Here is a 16,544-nt window from a genome sequence, read left to right on the forward strand (position 1 = left end):
TCTGAGCCAGAAATTCCGAGTTTAGGTCCAACTATCTGAAAGCCAAGGTAAAACAGACTGAGCATCAACTTATAAATCCTTCAATCACATGCCAATGACAGGCGGTAAAAGTGGGAGAGATCCCTGGTCAGCCATGTAGGCGGAAAGAAATTGGAATCTCTACCTCTAGTCCCAGGCCACGATATGCACGTGAAAGTGTATGTTGCCACAGCAACTCAGACTTCTTTGGGGTCTGGTTGGCTCAGTTGGTTGGGCGGCCAGTGTGGATCAGATCGGTGCCGGGATTCGATTCCCTGTTCTGGTTGGGGGTGGGTTTGGGACTTGCCTCCTTTCCCTACCCGCAGTGGAGGTTGTGGCACTGTGGGTTGGGCTAACCTCAAGCTGGGAACCCCATAAGAAATGGTGGTTGGAGAAACTGGTACATCTGGACTTCCATCCATAACTCCTTCCACCAGCTCCAGAAGCACCAGCCAATAATATTGGGATTATGGAACTTTACAGCATAGAAGGAGGTCATTTGGCCCATCGTGTCTGTGTCACCTCTTTGAATGAGCAATCCAGTTAATCCTCCAGTCCTTGCTCTTTTCCAATTTCCTTGCTGGTAGCTGACCCATATAGACAAGGAGGGTCTCACATTCAATCCAACATCAGTGTCAAGTGAGTTGAATTCACTTAGTGCAGTGATATGGGTGCTATGGATTCTCAAAGCCTTAGAGAAGAGAGAAACATCAACCCTGGTTCCTGTTCCAGTGGTTCCAGATGTGTGCACATTGGTAAGGACACATTCTTGTTGGACATATAACTTCTGACACTAAAAGCCAACTCTGAAATCATGGATACTGGGAGAAGTACAGGAGGTGACCGGTAATTGTGGATCCCAATCCGAGCACATACCTTCAGAAGAGGAGAAGAGGACATAGAAAACAGACACAAGGACAAGAGGTATTGGTCACCAATAATGTTGGAGTAGGAATGGAAAGGTTTTAGTATTACAAACAGGCTATTCAGCCCAACTGGCCCATGCTGGTATATGCTCCATGCTGGCTTCCTCTCACCCTGTTTAATCCAATTTTATCAAGACAACCTTTCTTTTTTCCCTTTCTGTTTTATTCATTTACAGGATGTGGGCATTGCTGACTAGGCCAGTGTTTATTGCCCATCTCTAAATGTCCCATGCTTTTATTTAGCGTCCTCTTGAATAGATCTATGGTATTCGTCTCAACCCTTCCTTGTTGTATCTCCACATTCCAACCACTGGGTAAAGATGTTTCTTCTATTGCATTTATTAATGGCGATCTTACATTTATGATCATTAATTCTGGTCTCACCCATAAAGGGAAAGTCTACCCAAACAAACCCTTGATTAATCTTAAAGGCCTTTATCAGGTTACCACTCAGTCTTCGACTTTCTAGAGGAAAGACCCTTGGTCAATTCAATCCTCCCTGATAATGTATAACCTCTCATTCCTAGTATCATCCGTGCACATATTTTCTGCACCTTCTCCAGTGCCCCTGTATCCTTCTCATTTGGAAACCAGAACAGTGCACAGAGCTCCGAGTGTTGTCTAACCAAGGTTCTACACAGGTCTAACATAAGAGTTAGGATGGAAACAGATTTTAGAAACGGCAGGTGACAGGGGAATAGCTGCCTTGATTGAACAGTTGACCACATATTCAATCACAAACACGTTAAAGCAAACAGTTACTCATGTGCTGCGGTTATAATGATTTTCAGTTCTCCAGCTCCTGTTATTTTAATTAGGCCCTATGATCCCTGGCTGCTGTTCACAAATGCAGTGCATTTTTACAGGGACATAGGCAGTGACAGCAATCATTGATGGTAAGTAAATTATCATTGGCAGTTGTTTCTGGGCAAATTTCGGGATGAAAGACTGAGCCGGCCGAGGCTCTTTTCTCTAGAAAAGAGAAGGCTAGGAGGTGACCCACTAAAGGTCTTTAAGGTTATGCAAGTGTTTGATAGGGTAGATATAGACAAGGCACTGAATTTTCGGGTCTCTTAGAAATGGGGGCAGACAGAGCCTGAAAATACCAGAGCCAACTGGTGCGGCTGCTTCCCAATCCCATTACTGGCGCCAAACATTTTTGACGAGGTGGGTTCAGTACCAGCTCAGCTACCCACCCCAATGAGGCAGGCAGCCAATCAGGCTCGTTAAGAGCTGGAATTTTCCAGTCTGTAGTGTTCAATAATTCAATTGTTTTCTGTTCGATTTTGTGAGTCTAGTAACTGATCTGTGCTTACTGTGCTTGATTGATCAAGCCTGGGTGTGGACTCAGAGCAAAGTAAACAGAAACACAGAAGCTACTAGAAGCTAACCTGTAAGCATGAGTGCAGACATTTTGAGATTGCAGATATATTTTAAAATCCTTGTAAATAAACCTGTTGCACATTTAGAAGCTAGTTTCATCTCTGCATTGTTCTGAGGCTAATTGAACGTATAAAATATACAACACTGTCACCGTCCATTTTCCCCATGTGATGAGGCTTCCTATGGGCAGATACCCAGCAATAGGCCAGGGGGCCAGTGCTCCAGGCAGACCCACCAGCCCACAAAACCTGCCACGGTGCATGTGAAGGTGCAGCCGAAGGCTACTTTGTAAAGGGATTCTGTGACCGAGCAGTTGGTAAAGCTGACTTATTTAAAAATCCCAGAGGGAAACTTTAAACAACTGTCATAACCTTTGGTCTTAAGTGGTAAGTTTGAGATGCAACTCTAAATTCCGGAGTCAGACCACCACTTTGTGAGAGGTTTTATATTAAACTAGGCAAAACATTTTATTAAGTTACAACATATTAAACACAGATACATGGCTACAAACTACGACTATCATAACTTTTAACAAATTCCCAAACTAATCTCCATTAAGGCAACAGCAACCCATAGACTTAACCAAACACCAGGCAAAGCATTTTCACCTTACAAATTCAAAATGAGGTTTTTTTCACTTTGGTTCCTGTGGAGACAGTTGGAGGCTTACAGCTGCTTTTGATCTCATATTGCCGGTGCCCTGCACACACAAAACTGCTGAAGTAATACCAGGCTCATTGAATGTAATTCTCATTGTACCACCAGCCTCTTTGAACGCCACCCTTTAACAATAAAACCATTTTCATAGTACCAATTTTATTAGTAATATAAACATATTGCTTGGTCTCTGCTAGCTAGGTGGTAGTTTTCACGCCACTTCTTGAATGCTCTATTCAAAAAATGCAAATGCACTCTACCTCTCTTACGTCTCAAAACTAGTACACATCAAAGCACCCAGACTAGCTGGCTTTAATCCAATTAAGACACGCCCACAGACTAAACCTCTATTTTAAAACAAAAGTATTTTCCAATAATATTATATACATTAATAGCTTCATGACACCCGCCCTGCCCCCAACCCTTCCCCCCCCCCACCACATCATCACCACCACCAGTGATGGCCAGGCTGGATTTTCTGGATTTGCTTCAAGTTTTTTTTAAAAGTTGATGAGACAGCGCTTCCATGTTGACGCACCCTCTCAGTTACTTCCCCTTTACTGAGGCCTGCAATCACCAAATCGGTGTCTCCAAGACTAAGGTTGTGTTTTAGCAAGGACCAGGAACATGCTCTGAACCACCAGACATGACCATTGATGATACCCATCTCAAGGCTGTAGAAAGATTCTCGTGCCTTGGTAGTGTGTTCTCCATGGATGCCACTATTGGTGAGGATAGCCACACACACACATCCAGAAAGCAGGTTCTGCCTCAGGCTGACTCCATGACCTTGTCTGGAAGCAGCATGGCATTGAGCTGAAGATTAAAATAAAACTCTACCAGGCTATTGGCCTTACCACCCTGCTGCCTGGTGCAGAATTCAGGGTTTGCTATAGGCACCCTGCACATCAAAGCTGGAACGCTTACACCAAAGACACCTGAGGGCCTCATGAGAATTTGATGGCAGGACAAAATCACAAACAGTGAGGTCCATCACCATGCTGGGCTCAACAACGTGGGGACTACCCTCCAGCAATTTAAACTCAGATGTGCAGGTCATATCTCCCTCGTGAATGATTACAAAATCGCCAAGCTGATCTTCGATGGGGAATTGTCTCAGGGCAAACCACATCAAGGTTGTCAGCACAAGCAACGTAAGGATGCCCTAAAAATGAGCCTTCTGAACGTTTTGCATTGCAGAGCTCCTCTCCTTGGAAAACATTGCAGCCAAGCATCCCAATAAGAGGGAGGCACTGAAATGCAGTTCAGTGTGTTTCACCGATCAGCTGGCTCCAAACGCACAACGTCAGACAGGCCCAGAGGAAGGCTGCAGGTGGCGCAGCTGCAGAAGTTCCCCCAAGCACCAACCATGCCAGCATGAACTGCCAGCTCTGTGAATGCCCATTCTGATCCCACATCGGGTTCCTCAATCATGAGGGGGTCCGCAGGAGACGATGAAGTCATTCAGAGCCTCAGAAATACTCGAGCAACGAGGTCCGACTGGCTCTTCAGCATCAGGAGCTCGCCCCATACCCTGAATAGGACATGGGACCTGTCTCCATGACAATTAAGGAGTTGCCTCTGTGAAATTTCCAAGTTAGTGACTGTTATTCACTCCTCCCAGGGGTGGGTTTGGGATCGGATACAGCCCTGCCTCCCGTTCCCCACCCCCCAATGCGAAAATCCAGCCCTCGCTGTTTCCACTCGATGTGAGAATCCAAAACTAGCAGCTATAAATATAACAGGCAAGCTCTGTACCTGTCAAAATAAAATACCCATTGATGACTTAAAGAGATAAGGGACAATATAAAGCTGAAAGAAAAAGCAGGCAAAAATTCAAAAGATAACACAGATCCTGGTGACTGAAAAACATACAAAGAGCAGCAAAGGATGACAAAACTGTAAGAGTGACACAAGGCAAATATGAAAAGAAACTTGCGAGGGATGTCAAAATCAACACTTTTTAAAATAATTATGTTAGGGAAGAAAGGGAGATCAGGAGCAATGTGAACTCCTTGAAAAGTGGTATCAGTGATAGTGGCCAGAATTCTACAGCCCTCCCCACCCTGGCAGGGCTTGGCAGTTGGGGAGAGGAGCGTAAAATTGGGCGGAATGGTGGGTGTGTGGTGTGTCCGTCATCTACAGACCTCTGCTGGAGTTTTACCAGCAAGGGCAGGGGATAGCTGTCAGGCAACCTGCCCGCTCTTTGGCCAATTGAGGCTCTTAGGTGACCAAGTAATGCCACTTATGGACCTACTCCTGTCTCTGCTCATATTTTACCACTGGTGGGGTTTGCCCATTCAGGCGGCGAGACCACAAGGTAAACCCTGGCAGTGGGCTCGGGCGGGTCTTCCCTGTTCAAGCACCCTGTGGTGACAGTGCTTCCCCAGTGATATTTGTCACCCACACTTGTCCCCCACTCCCAGCCTCCTGATTACGGATTCCCTTCCCCACCCCCCCACCGCCACTAGCCCCCACACTAGCCCCCAGCCTCCATGCTGCGTTTCGTTGGGGACCGGCTGCAGTCCCAGAAATGGCTACCGCCCCTGGTGAACCTGCTGGGGCTGGCGAGCTGCCATCTGATTGGCTGCTGGAGGTGGGGCATCTCCCAGATGGGGGCAGAAACCATGACCTGAGCCAATTAGTGGCCAGAGGGCCATGAATTCAGGTCATGGCCTCCTGGCCCTGCGGAGGCGGGCTCACTCTTGACCTTTCAGCTGCCACCTCGAAAGATTCTGGCCTATGTCAGTGAAAATGAGGACATGGGGAATGCGTGGAAAAATTACTTTGAGTCAGTATTTCGTGTAGAGGAAGAGCACAACATGACGGACATCCCAAGCAAAATTTATTGAATGAGGGTCAGGGAGTCACTAAAATTAATGGAGACAAAATAAACAATGAAGTAAATGGCAATTTGAGAGTGACAAATTTCTGCCCCAGAGTTTTAAAGGAAGTGGGCGGGAATGTTGTCAGTGACCCAACTATAATCATCCAAAGTTCTCTTGATATGGGAAACATTCCTTTCAGTTGGCAAATTGTGCACGTCACTCTGCTATTTCAGAAAAGCGAGAGAGGGAAATCAGGAAGTTATCGACGGTTATCCTAACATCTGTTGACAGAAAATCAGTGGAATCTATCATTAAGGACCCATGAATGCCCTTCCACTATCAGCTGATCAGAGAGACCCAGCATGGATTTGTAAAGGGTAGGTCATGCCCAATCAACCTGACTGAATCTTTTGGAGAGATGAATAAAGAACTGGACAAGGGGATGTCCATGGAGGTTATTTTAAATGGACTTCCAGAGGTATTTGATGACATTTCTCAAAACAGACTTTCCGCTAAATTTGGCATTCATGTAATTGAGGGCAAACTATTGACCTGGTTAGGCTGGCCTGACTAAGGGTCAGGAGATAGAAGCTAGGGATAATGGCAGGTATTCCAATTGGCACAGTGTGACGAGTGGTGTCCCACAAGGATATGTTCACCCTATTTATTAACAGCTTAGATGATGGGGTTGAAAGCCACATATCTAAATTTGCTGATGGCACATGGACAGGTGGCATTGTAAGCAAATCTAGATGGAAGCATAAAATTACAAAGAGACATGAGCAGATTAAGTGACTGGACAAGCGTGTAACAAATGGATTTTGATGTGGGTTAATATGAGGCCATCTACTTCGGACTGAAAAATGATAAACCAGAGTACTTTCTCAATTTTGAAAAACTAGAAACAGTCCAAAGAACCTTTGGGGCTGCTGTTGGGAGGAAGTGGGGGTCCACGTACATAGATCATTAAAATGCCATGAACAGGTACAAAAATAATCAAAGAGGCTTATGGAATGCTGGTTTTTCTATCTAGAAGACTAGAACACAAGGGGAATTGAAGTTATGCTTCAGCTACACAAAGCCCTGGTTACACCCCACCTAGAGTGCTGTGAACAGTTCTGGAAACCACAGCTTAGGAAGGATGTATTGGCCTTGGAGGGAGTGCTGTGTAGATTTACTAGAATGATAACTGGGCTCCAAAAGGTTAAATCATGAGGAGAGATTTCACAAACGGGTTTCTATTCCCTGAAATTTAGAAAGTCATAAGGAGATTTGATAGAAGTTTTCAAGATATTAATGGGAATAGATAAGGTAGGTAGAGATAAACTATTTTTCATGTTTGGGGAGTCTAGGGGAAGAACTTTCCCCCCATCAGGGTGATTGTGTGGGGGTGGGCGGGAGTGATGCAAATCCGATTGGCGCCCCCGATTGGGTGCGCGCCGCCATTTTATGTGGGCGGGCCAATTAAGGCCCGCCCAGCGTGATGCACACCCAGAACTTCTGTGCGCTCCCTGTGCGGGCTGGGGGGGCATTCCCTGAGTTGGGGCCTGCGCTCTTTCGCGCATGCACGGAGGTGCCTCAGGGAGATTAGTTTAAGTTGTGGAAAGTTTAATAAAGGTGGAAAAAATGTTTAAGGACATGTCCCCTCATTTGAGACCATCACATGAACTGGCACATGTCCAATAATTTTTTCAAAATTTTTTATTTAATTAACAAATCCTTCGTGAAACCTCATCCCACCCGTGGATGAGGTTTCATGAAAAATGCGAAGGCCTCCTGGACTCTTCACCTGCCTGACAACCTCAAGGCCAACCTTAGGACTAGGAAGCCTTGTCCAATATTGAGCCAGACCTTTGGGGAGTGAAGTTAGGAAACATTTCTACACACAAAGGAGGGAAGAAGTTTGGGACTCTCGTCTGCAAATTGCAAGTGATGCTAGATCAATTGTGAATTTTAAATCTGAGTTTGATAGATTTTTGCTAACCAAAGGCATTAAGGCATATCACGAAGAGGCTGTAAATCAGCCATGGTGGACCAGGCTCAAATGACTAAATAGGATACTCTTGTTTCTGTGTTCCTATCTTGCTCTTAGTATCTGGAATGTTAATTAAAGAATGTACACACATTAATTGAAACAAAATTTAATCTCTTTCACATTTTTATGCACAATGATTTGTTTTATCATGGTGCACTTATAGGATTAATTCTTTCAATGTGCCCCAGTGCGTCCATGATGCCCATTAACACAGATAAGCTTGAGCCAGTCAATACTGAAAGAACAAAGTGAATTCATGTTCCATGGGTCTTATTTTGATAGCCTACTAACAACAAGTCTTGTACCGATGCTATCAGTGTTGCATTCCCTCCTGCTGATTTACACAATGTGAGAAAAGAGAGAGGAATGAAATGATTGCAAGCAGGGCTTCTGTAAAACTAATTAAAAACTGACAACTCTAAGAGTCAATTCCGTGACACTATTCTTGTGGCACTGAGTCTCATTCAGTGGGAGTGCGGCTCAGAGAACTCAGCCGATCAGAGTCTCTGATATGGTAAATCATCAAGACTTAGTGGGATCCCGTTCCTCTTGGAAATATTACACAGAATTACATTAAATTAACAGCACATAAATGGACCACCCGGGCGAACTAATTTATGCCCATGTTCATGCCCCACACAAGTCTCCCCCTTTTCTGATATTGCTTTGTAGGGCATGTAGTTTAACATACTGATTAACATACCGCTGAATATGTAAATGGTTTGGTATACATCATCATGGGAAGTGATGCTAATATGTGATACAGGAGTTGGAGCACAGTGGGTCAGTAGGAAAAACTGGGAAACAAGAATACTGGTCCGAACTGGTCTTGTATACCTTAACATGGAACACCAGTAACCACTGGAAAATAATAGTACTGGTCTGAACTGCTCTTGTATACCTTAACATGGAACAACAGTAATCACTGGAAAATAATAGTACTGGTCTGAACTGCTCTTGTATACCTTAACATGGAACGCTAGTAATCACTGGGAAATAAGAGTACCGGTCTGAACTGCTTTTTTGTTCTGGAATCCTGATGTTCTTCAATAGAGAAACTTTTGTTTAGTTTACTAATCATTGTCATAGTGTTTGGTACATTTGAGTTAAGAGCCAATCACACAACTCTCTTCCTTCTTCATCTCACCTAATCTGCATATCATTCTGTTCCTTTCTCCCTCAAGTTCTTACCTCGCTTTCCTTAAAGGCATCTATACGATTCACCTCTGTGTGGTAGCAAATTCTACATTCTCACCATTCTCTGGGTAAAGAGGTTTCCCCCGAATTCTTTGTTGGATTTACTGATCACTAATTAGGACCAATTCTGCTATCATGAGCTCCCATCTCACAGGGAGCCCATGTTGTGGATCGCAGGTGTATATCCAGTCATATTCAGTGCGTGCAGCTATGCTGTTTCCTACGGGTGGAATTGTCCCTGTAACACCAAAGGCTCACCTGTTTATGTCAGTGAACACTTGTTGATCTTTACACTTCTGGACTTTGTGAGGCTATTATTATGAGTCTACACTTTTAAGAACCTTGCAAAGCAACAGCACATACTGGAGAATGGGGTATGGCTACCCATGATTTTTGACCATTATTGTGCAAAAGTTGCAGGTATTGCCTGTCCAAACTTCCAATATGCATTATTGTTCATCAAGGCTTCATGGCTACATTCAGGACTCATAAAACTGGCTCCCATATGGGCTAACACAATGGCTGCTGATGCTAGATTTACCAATATTTTGTTAGTGACAGTAAGTGCTAGGGTGCAAAGAAATATTGCTTAACTTTTCTTTCAGGAAAAGAATTAGGATTGGGAGTCCTATACAGAAGTAAAATGAAAGTAGGATGAAAAAAATAATAAGTGCATCTTGTTTATGGCACACACTGCTGCCACTGCACAGCCGTGGCGGAGGGCATAAATGTTTAAAGCGGTGGATCGAGTGCCAATCAAGTGGGCTGCTTTGTCCTGGATGATGTCGAGCTTCTTGAGTGTTGTGGGGGCTGCACTCATCCAGGCAAGTGGAGAGTATTCCATCGTACTCCTGGTCTGTGCCTTGTAGATGGTGGACAGGCTTTGGGGTGTCAGGAGCCATTAGCTGTTCTTCCCCCCTGCCCAAATACTTCTTTCCTAATTCTTTCATGGGATGTGAGCATCACCGACAAGGCCAGCATTTGTTACCCAGCCCCAATTTCCCTTAACCTGAATAGCTTGCTCTTGTTCAGCCATTTCAGAGGCCAGCTAAGAGTTAACCACATTGATGTGGGCCTGCAGTCACAGGCAGGTTGATAAGGATGGCAAATTTCCTTCCTTCCCTAAAGGACATTAGTGAACCAGGTGGGTCTTTCTGACAATCAATATTAGTTGTCATGGTCACCATTACCAATACTAGTCTTATATTCCAGATTTATTAATTGAATTTAAATTCCACCCTCTGCTAAAGTGGGATTTGAACATATATCCCCAGAACATTAGCTAGATTTCTGGATTACTAGTCCAGCAACATCACCACTATGCTACCAACTCCCCTATCAACCTTTGAGTCATGGCTGAAAAACGCATTTACATTGTGGAGGCAGCAAATGTTGCCTCCCTTTCTAAGTTAAGTCTGAGATGAATGTGTTAGTTAAATGCCCTGCCTCTGCACGAACAGATTCCGGACATCCAGACATTCAATGCCATTAAATAAAAAGGTGGGATGGTCCAGGCATGATGGGGACACATTCAGTACATTTAAGTCTTTAACCTCCAACCTTCTTTCACCTGTCATGGGTGGAGGGAGAGGGTTAATATTGAGGCTATTTGTGCCTGAGCAGTAGTAAAATGTAAGCTCTGGAAAAACACTGCAGAACAACAATTAGTCAACACCAGTACAGGGCCATTACCATCAGCATGAGTTCAGTAATTGACAAATTGGTTTAATGATATTACTGCGAGACACTGAGTGGAATCATACCATGAAAGATTGAAAGGTATAATTTGTATCATCCATATGGCCAGGGCTCTTGGTGATTATTTTATGTAGAATAAAGCTGAATAGTTTGAAGGTAGTACAGAAATTTTATATCTGGATCTTTATTCTACAGTCTGTCAACACTGTTGAATGGTTCAGTGAAGTGAGGCTTACTTTCACTTTTCCCATGAACCTAGTGAAGGGATAAATCAGAATGTCAGCTTCAGGTTGTACTTCAGGTTGAACTCGAGATAAATTTCAGTCCACAATTTTAGCATGATAGCTGCCAAATACAATCACATAATTTTCTCAGACCGATAATACAGTGAGTGAACTAAAGAGGTTTAAATCATTGTATGCTCTCAATGATAAGGCAACATCCAACTCAATCCAGACTAGCTCGGCCACTGTACAGGTATTCTGAGAATCAGTAAATAATATGGGCGGGGGGGAGAGTGCTATAATCATAATGTCACTGAGCTAGTGATCCAGAGGCCCATGTTAATGCCCTGTGGATGTGGGTTCAAAGCCCACTACAGCAGCTGGTGTAGTTTAAATTCAATTAATAAAATCTGGAATTATAATGTTAGTCTCAGTGATGGTGACCATGAAACTATCATCAATTGTTGTAAAAACCCATCTGGTTCACTAATGTCCTTTAGGGGAGGAAATCTTCCATCCTTACCTGGTCTGGCCCACATGCAACTCCAGGCTCACAGCAATGTGGTTGACTCTTGACTGCCCTCTGAAATGGCCAAGCAAGCGACTCATTTCAAGGGCGATTAGAAATGGACAACATCCCATGGAAAAAAATGAATTCATACAACTCTTACATTGCTGACTACTATTAAAGCTTCATATTAACCCATCTCATTCTGTTATGCTACTTCAAAGCACATGGCAAAGAAACAACAATTTTGACAAATGAGCTTACTTTTTCCAAGTGTCCTGTTAGTATTTTGCCTAGAGTCTAGGAGAATCTCCGCCTTGCTTTCAAGTCCCTGCACAGCCTCTCCCCGCCCTCCTGGGCAGAATATTGCCCTTAGCGGGTGGAGTCAGCGGTCAGAAAGCCGACAGCTGCCCGCGATGGGCACCACACCACAATTTCACGCTTGCCGCCCAATTAAGGCCAACCCAGCGTGAAACCCGAGCGGCAATGCTGAGCGCTGCCTGTGCGGGGGCGGCGGGGCGGTGGGGTGGTGGGGGGGAGGTGGGGGGGGGTGGTGGGTGGGGGTGGTGTGGCGGTGGGGTGGGGGGCGGTGTTGGGGAGTGGGGGAAGGTTGTGGGGGGGGAGGTGGGGGGGGAGGTGGGGGGGGGAGTGCGAGCAGGCCGAGTGCGAACTTAGCGCATGCGCGCGAGTGAGCTCTGCACGGAGCTGCCTCAGGGAGATGAAGAGATATAAAAAAAACATAAAGAAAATAAAAATGTAATAAAACACGTGACTCTGTCACATGAGCAGGGGCATGTTATTAATGAAAAATTAAAGTTTTTGTTTTATTTTTAATCGCTTTTGGAAACCTCATCCCGACCGTGGATGAAGTTTCCAAAACCTTTTTGCCGGCCCACCAACTGTTAGCTTGGATGGACAGCAAAAACTTTATTTTAATTGATAACTTAGTGGCCTGAGCAGGCCTTTTAATGGTCAGTGGACGTGCTGCAGGCTCCGGTGTGCGCCCGGCGACCGAACTATCACGCAACTGCGCCTTGGCACGCTCAGCTGATGTCAAAGTACGTCATTCCACGCTTGAGCCGGTCGGGCACATGCCTGCCCACCGAGCAAAAATTTCTGCCCCCCTATCTGTGTAACCTCCTCCAGCCCTACCATCCTCCAAGACACTCCTCCAATCTGGCCTCAAGGCTATCCCTCATTTTCCTTCCTCCTGCGCTAGCAGCCATGCCTTCAGCTTCCAAGGCCATTAGCTCTTGAATTCCCTCCCTGTACCTCTTCTACCACTTTAAGACATTCCTCAAAATTCACCCACCTGCCTTTGACCAAGTTGTTGGTCACCAGTTCCTATTGCCTTTTTTTGCATCAAATTTTGTTGGATAGGACACCGGTGAAGCGTCTTGAAACATTTTACCATGCTAGATCAATGCAAGTTTTTGTTGTTGTTGAGATAGCCTTGAAAAAAGAGACAGATTTACTAATAGCCAATGCACAGGGACTGGACTATTGCTCCATATTTCACAACACCAAGGGGGGAATGGGCCAATCAAGCCAGGCAATTCTCAGCGCTAACTCCAAGTCTAGTTGAAGCTATTTTAAAACGTTGGGAAGGATTTTCCAGCCCTGACACCGGCGGGCACCATCGCGAGCAGGATGGGAAAATATGGAGAGCTGTAACGGCTCGGTCCAGTGTCAGGACCAGAGAATCCTGCCTCCCACTCTTTCTGTCACCCAGGCCTGGAAAGGTGCACAAATGTACGAACAAAGACAAATTGTTTCGGGACATTAACTCTGAATTCCTGGCCTTCGTTCTGGACCTTCCATCCCCTTATTTACAACTGGGGATCAATAAGCAATCCCATAAGATAATTCGCATTGCAAAATGTATATGGTATACAGAGGAGTCTGATATTTTGCCAGTCCTGTCCTTGATAAATGGCAGGGAAATGGTGGGGGTATGGGACAGGAGGTTGATGTCTGGAGGACTGACAGGAATAGACTTTGGAGTCAACATATTTTGAAACTGCACACTAAAGCCATTCTTTCATTACATATCTGCTTGCACTGACTTAAATGCTGTGTCATCAGTATATCAAAGAACTGTAGGCATCCTGCAAGTGGTGTGACACTGTAACATTTTTAGCATCAAGTATCATTGCAAGATCTTCTATATGGTCTCTTGTCTACTGCAGAGACACCTGGATTGAGAGTACTTGGATTGAAGTGGGAGCATTCCTACCTCTGTCTTCAAGTCCGGCTCTATTACTATTACTTGATGGTCATGGAAGGCATATTCATAATGTGGCCAAACAGGTTGATTATCAGCCTGTAAATCCTTCCATTACACTTGATGGCAGGCGGTAAGAACAGGAGAGTTTCCTGGTCAATCATACAGCAGAAGGGAATGGCAAACCACTGCTGTACTTCGCCGAAGGGTCATGAGGACTCGAAACATCAACTCTTTTCTTCTCCGCCGATGCTGCCAGACCTGCTGAGTTTTTCCAGGTAATTCTGTTTTTGTTTTGGATTTCCAGCATCTGCAGTAGTTTTTTGTTTTTATAATCACAGACCAATTCAATGGAAGCCCATGGTCACCAAATGCCCTCTTAGGGCATGGTACCTCAAGGAGGAGTGTTGTAATGTGCCTTTAAGGGACAGAAGCATATCATCACTTTAAAGGAAGTGTGTCATGTGATCCAGTCTCAGTTTCACTTCAGCCTGGAGCAGAACACAGCACACAGCTCTGATGGCTTCAAGCTTTCTGTTCATGTATATCTGTTCTTAATAAATGAACTCACAGCGTATTTGCACAATTCATTATGAGCGACCGGTGCCTTTATATCACTATAACACACACGACAAGGAAGGGGATTAAAATGGGATGGGGTGACTAACATAACTATTGCTTTAATAACATCAGGTTCCATGCATAGACATAGAAAATATGTTTCCCTTGTGTGAGGAGTCCAGAATTAGAGATTATAAATATGAGCTAGCCATTGATAAATCTGGTGAGGAATTCAGGAGAAACTTCTTTACCCAGTCAGTGATGAGAATGTGGAATTCACTGCCACAAGGAGTACTTGAGGTGAATAGCATAGATGCATTTAAGGGGAGCTGGACAAACACATAAGAGAGAAAAGAACAGATGGATAAATTGATGGGGTGAGATGAATTAGGATGAGTGGAGGCTTGTGTGGAATATGAATATTGGCACAGACCAGTTGGGTCAAATGGCCTGTGTCTGTGTTGTTAATTCTTAGGACAGAGTTTTACCTTCCCCCGCTGGCAGGTTTGTAGGAGTGGAGTGAGTGTACACTTTCTCTGATGGATTTCCTGCCAGGTTCCCACCTGCCCCAACTTCTCTGCAGTGTTACACTTGTTCGGGCAAGGCCCGCCCGCCCTTGCTGTAATTGAGGATCTTAAGTGGCCAATTATTGACCACTTAAGGGCCATTTCCCACCCAGCCTCAATATTCAGGCTGGCGGGAGGAGTTCCGGGCCGGGGAGGAAATGCCTGAAATTTAACCAGGTTCAAGCCTAGGGCTGAAAGGTGGGGGTGCACCTCCATCAGCAGCCTCCTTTTAACACCGGGCACGTTTCCCCACTCCCACCCCCCGCCAAGAAGGCTAAGTTCCTTCAGGTCCTCACTTCCCACCGGCCTCTCCACCAACACCCTCAGCATCCCACCCCCCCTCCCCACTCTGCCCATACCCCAGGGCCTCACCTCTCCTCCCTGGGCAGAGACCCTAAAAACATACCAGTTCCTGGACTCTTGGGACTTAGGCTCCAGGAACTGCATGTGGTCCCAGTCCTGCCCACTGTAACCTCTGGTGCTGCAGGGGACTAGAGAGCTGCTGACCAACCCGATTGGCTGGCAGCTCTCTGAGGTGGGACTTCTTCCCAAGAGAGGGACGGAAGCCTCGTCTCCAGCCAATTAACAGCCCTTGGAGCGTGAAATAGCTGCGGGACAGCCAGTATGGGCGGAGATCTGTTCACCACCGACTCTTCGGCTAGCGGGAAGGGAACCCCACCATCCTAAAAATCCTGCCCTATGTAGATCTGTTGAGGCAGCTTTAGGATTGCTTTGTTACCAAAACCCCTCTTCGCATGCCCAGAAACATCTGAGGTTAGCATTCGTTCATCCGGCATAAGTAGCTGAAGCAACATTTTGTTTCACAGTGACAGTAAGAGTGTTATTTATTCCACGCACTGAGTAGATTATAAAGAGTAATAATACTCTCTGAAGTGGGTGAGCAAGATAAGGTTACCACAAAGGACCTAGTTATATTAAACACTTCAATCACAATGTGAATATTTCTGGTTATAACTTTATTATTTTGTTACAAGATGGAGCAGAGTATAATTTGATAACTGCATCACTATATTACTTTTCTATCAGTACATTAAACTGTCAAAGCAAACACAATTTACCTTAATCATGATAAAAGTCATAATTAATAACATCAAAGTGAATGTCCAAATTAGTAATTAAATCTACAAGTATTAATATAAAAACCTTGTTTTAAGGTTCATCAGAATTTCCTTTCAATGTTTTATGGTTTTATGTGGCTATAATGAATGTTGTGGAAAGTTTTATGGTAGAATGAGGGATAGAGAGCTGATTAATGCATGAGGTGCATATGAGCTCGTCAGTTATCTCATGAGTTTAGCAATAAACATGATGGAGCTCCTCAGAAGTTGCTGCCAAATGGAGATAAAAGAAAACTTGGAAATCTGGAAGAAAATGCAGGGAATTCACAGCAGATGTGTCAGTTTTTGACAGGAAATGTAAAAACATAAACCAATGAACCCTTTGCTCAAAACTGAAAGATTGTAGTCTCCTCGTGAGCAGTCTCTCCGGCAATTAAGTCACTTTGTTGTACTAATCTGTTAGTGAAGCAAGAGCTTGCTTTAATAAGCTTGAGTTGCACTGTTGAATGCCTTTTTATATAAAAGCTTAAATTGCTTCTGCATTTCATTGTCAGCTGTTTAGCTGCAACCCATTCTAACTCTGATCCTGCTTGGTGTACAATAAAGTATATAGATTGCTTGCTTCAGTGCATCAGTGCTT

Source organism: Cetorhinus maximus, chromosome 7 (genome assembly GCF_964194155.1).
Source record: "Cetorhinus maximus chromosome 7, sCetMax3.hap1.1, whole genome shotgun sequence".
NCBI lineage: Eukaryota > Metazoa > Chordata > Chondrichthyes > Lamniformes > Cetorhinidae > Cetorhinus > Cetorhinus maximus.